At 31.6% G+C, this 4,707-nt stretch overlaps 1 protein-coding gene across 2 annotated transcripts in view; it reads right to left on the reverse strand.

The window, feature by feature from the left end:
- Positions 1 to 4,707, reverse strand: part of LOC106466161 (serine/threonine-protein kinase N2-like) — a 77,497-nt gene that overhangs the window by 32,446 nt on the left and 40,344 nt on the right. The window lies entirely within an intron of this gene.

The following is a 4,707-nucleotide window of genomic DNA, read 5'->3' on the forward strand; positions in this document are numbered from 1 at the left end:
CTATATTCTAAGAATTTGGGGGGGGGGGGGGTCAGTGGCAACTTTATAAGTTCGTCAAGGGGTCAACAACTCAAAAAGGTTTGGGAAACCCTGGTGTATGCTATTACTTAAAATCATTATATCAATCACAAATATAAATGTGAATACATATTATCTTAATAATGAACATTAATTATTTTATTCAAGTACAAATATCTGACAACTAATGTGTGATAGTTCCTATAACTGGTGTAACATGAGAGAAAGTTTGAAATTAAAGATGTAACAGACAGTCTTTCTGCAATATAATGAATGTTCAGCCACTGAACAGTCAAAATATTTATTTACACAGTTTCACAGGAAATTGGAAGGAATATAAAAGTAAATATGAAACTTGGGAAAAAAGGTAAGTAAATTACAGACTGAATAGAATACACAGAGAATATAAAAAAAAGGGTCATATAGTAAGTAATTTCAATGAATACTCATCCTTGCAGTTAGTTCTCCTTATGTTTAGAACTTCTAATAGTATTTGCCTACACCAGAACATTCCAGTCTTTTCAGAACATGTCAAGTGCTTTTTTAATTCTCAGCAGGTGTTTCAGCAATATTTAGTAATTAAGACATGTGTAGCCCTATCATTTGCAGTGCACACATAATATCTGTGACTCTGAATCAGTTTGTGAAGAGTGATTCAGTAATAACCACTATGTTCATTGATTTCTATAAGCAATATAAAATGCAAAGGGTCTGTGTGGAGACTTCAAAATGGAGTGCAAGTTGTGTAGTATATTAATTTCATGTGGTGGCAAATGGAAAGTATCATCATCTGCACAATAAGCTTGCTCAAGGCAACGATAACTTGTACTAAACTTAACCTAATACTGAAGGTGAGTGTGAGATTTTCAATTTCAGATGTTTAACAGACAGCAAAATGTTCAGGAGTTTTATAAAATAAGCTACGGGACATTAATGATAATTATGTTAAAGAGTTACAACATACACAGTGCAATCAATGAAATGATTACTATGAATATACACTTGTATTCAATTTTTACTGATAAGAAGACTTGTTTGCTTGATGAAGAAAGCACAAATACTATGAATTACAAAGAAAAACTTTTTTTTCTATAAAAATGTCTTAGACACGTAAGAAAAATGGAAGAGTGCATTGTTAGTTAGATTTCAAAGGTGAATGACAGTTTTCTAACATGTCTGATCACACTCAACAACATACAGACATTAGTTTAAAAGGACACCGAATCACAAAACAACTGGATTTACAACATATTGCTCTTAATATCAAGCATTTTCTTGCCTAGAAGATACACTGGTGATACAATAGATAAAATGTTGGAAGAGCTAGTGAATATACAGGAAATTGAAAAGAAAAATATTCACCTTCTAATAAGAAACAATGAATCAAATATTGTGAAAGGTTCTGGACTGTCACGTTTCCTCTACACATTACAACTCACGATAATGAAAAATCTCAAATTTCAGTCAGCTGTAACTGATCTATAAAAGTCGTTGGAAAGGTTCTTACATATTTTAAACACTCATCTCTACCAGAATCAAAATTGGTGGTTACAGAAAATGATTTAAATATTCTTCCAAATAAACTTGCACCAGGTGTGAAGACAAGACTGAGTTCAGCATATTATCTCCTAAAGGCTTTTGAAACAAAATACAGCAAGTTGCCTCTATACTGCTTACAATAATATCCCCAACCTCAACAATAATCAATGGTTCCTAATGAAGGCTTGTTTACAATTGCTACAAAGAACAAAAAATATTGATTTTGTAAACTCCATAATATTTCTATATATGTTGAAGGATAACACAAGCTACTTTGGAGTAGGATGAAATCATCTTTGAGAGAGGGAGTGGCTTGAAGATAGGTTAATTGGAATATAAAGTAATTCAGATCTCACTTTACCTGTTTTAAGGTAAGATTCTTCAAAGAACATCAAAACCAAAAAGTGAAACAAAAGTTTGATGGAGACAGCACTGATACTTACAGTTTCACAATAAAAGGTGAGTGAATGTCAAGAGATGACTCCCCCACTATTAGCACCACCAACTGTCAACAATTTATGACAGCAGACACAGGCTTCATTCTAAGACAACTAGTGAAATATATGCAGGCACCTATGACCTTAACAATATTGATCCAACAGTTCATAACAGAGAAGTTATGGTCACCAGTAAAATTAATTTGTGTAGATGTCTACCACTTATAAGGCTACAATCCTACAAATTATTGTGGTGGAACTGAACAAAAACACATTTGCTATACTATTTCAGTATGAATCTATCACACCCAGCCTCAAACCGTATAAGTTAGCAACTGTTTCCAGAAGCTTGCAATAGTTATGAGGTAAAGAGACACTGGTTACTTTCACAAAATGCAGTGGCAGCTACTGTTCTTGTATCACAATCTCAGATTCCTTATCTATAAGTTCTGAACAAGGATATTCAATTAATAAATTCTAATGAGAAAGTAAACATTATAACATGAGTTCATATATGATAAGCTTAATGTGATAAACTGATATGAGTGTAGTCTTACAAGAGCTAGCTGAAGGTACCTTTTAAGGAAGCAAAAATTGTATAAATGACAATGTTAGGTAATGTTCCCTTTCCTTCTTTTTGTTAGTAAATCCCTAATGATCTCATAAGATGATAATTGCATAATCTGCATTGTGGAAGGCAATAATTGACTAATTTAACTGACTAAGTACTTGTGCTTTTTAAGTTAAAAGCCAAAAGTCTATAAAAAAAAGTGTAAATGTGTCCTATTTCAAGGATTTTTTTTATCTCCTTCTCAATCAATATAAAAAAGCAAAATAGTCTATGTACACTGCTGGACAATTTCCAGCTACCAAGCCAACTCTGGATGATGCGAGCAAACAATCTACAGAAAGTGGAAATGTGGCTGATTTTAGGGGCTTTTCTTTACCCCACCTTCTAAGGCAAAAATTCTAAAATAAGAGAGTCCAATTATACTGACAGACAATTTCCAGTTACCACACCAAAGATTAAGGTAATCAAACCAGCCAACTCTGGGTGATGGATACTTATATATACATACACATACAAGCACCTAATGAATCACCTTTATAGTAAGATTCAAAATAAACACTTTTGATAAATATGTAATGATAAGAAAACAATGTTCCATGTTAAAGAAACTTAATATTCACTCTTAAGTTGCTATAAAACAGCTGCAGTTGCTGATGATTACCTATTTAGTAAAAGACTGATTAAAATAAACTCAACTGTATAGATCAAAATTAAAATCATTTCCTTGAATAGAAAAACCATAATATTTACTTACTATATTAAAATTATTTAAATACAGGTTAAGTAGTTAGCACACAGGATTACCTACAAATCTTGTATATTTTCAAAATGAGGTCCACAACTTGAGTGTATTCGAATAGTTGACTATTCTTCTTCCTGAAGAAGAATAGTCAACTATTCGAAAGTGCTAGAGTTTTGGGTCTCATTTTAAAAATATTACAAAATTATTTAAATTCACTTTAAATTTAAAAAGATTTGTTTGACATAATAAAGCAGGATCACGTGCCTTTGAAAATACCACAATTTAATGGATTTATGCAAACAAACAAATTATGTGTTACTGATAAGCTGAGTTTAAAAGTTTTGTACTCTTTACTAAAATATCAAACTTAGTAGTGTTATTGCTGTTCTGCATTATAAGTAATTAATTAAATGACCTTGTTCGTTATTTATAGCTTCCTAGTATATACAGTAGTTTTTAGGTTAAAATATTCATGGCAAATATAAAAAAAACTATTTGGCTGCAGAATAAGTATTAATATCAGGCCAAAAGACCAAATATGCTTGATAACGAATATCTGTTACAATGCTATTTACAATATCAATGATTAAAGTCAAAATAAAGTAATAATTATCAGTCTTTTGTCTGATGAACTAAAAGTGATAAAAATGATCAAATGAGGACTTGCCAACCAACCTTGTACAAGTAATCAAACATTAGAGTATCTGCTTTCAGGGGAGGTAAAAAACAAGCCAAAAACACAGTAATTTTAAATCTAGAAATCATTTAGCATGTGTGTATGGGCATGTTGGTGTGTCTCATTTATTTTTGTTTAGGGGTGGAGAGTGGGATAAGGAACAAAAAGCAACTTTGCCCATATTTCAATACCCAGTCCACAAAGTTCCACAATAGATATAGCATTACATTATTCATACGGAGATGAAAATTAATAGAAAAAACAAAGGCCTTCATATAGTGTGTGTACTTGTTTCAAGCACATGAAATTAAGAACTCAGATTCAGGGGGTTACCTAGGGCCAGAAAATCACAAGACACTTGTCCAAAGAAGTATTTTTGCAGAAATAATTGAAAGAAGCATATTTTGCAAACATGTCAGAACATATGAAACTTCCATAATTACATGAACCTACTGAATCTGGTTCTGATATATAACTCAAAGAAGATTACATATAAGGATCCAGACAGATAAGAAAGTCCATTAAGGTTGAAGTTCGTTTCATATTATACAGAAATGATGACTGTTCTTTCAATTCATTTTCATATGATCTTACACTTAATATACATCTTTGTCAATTTTATTTAACCCTTTCCACATGGGTCACAGGTCAAAGTCCACAATATCATGTTTGTTGACTCTCATTCAAAATTTTACTGAATTACTATTGTATGAATTTATGTCAT

The sequence above is a fragment of the Limulus polyphemus genome, unplaced genomic scaffold (genome assembly GCF_000517525.1).
Source record: "Limulus polyphemus unplaced genomic scaffold, Limulus_polyphemus-2.1.2 Scaffold2172, whole genome shotgun sequence".
NCBI classification, from domain to species: domain Eukaryota; kingdom Metazoa; phylum Arthropoda; class Merostomata; order Xiphosura; family Limulidae; genus Limulus; species Limulus polyphemus.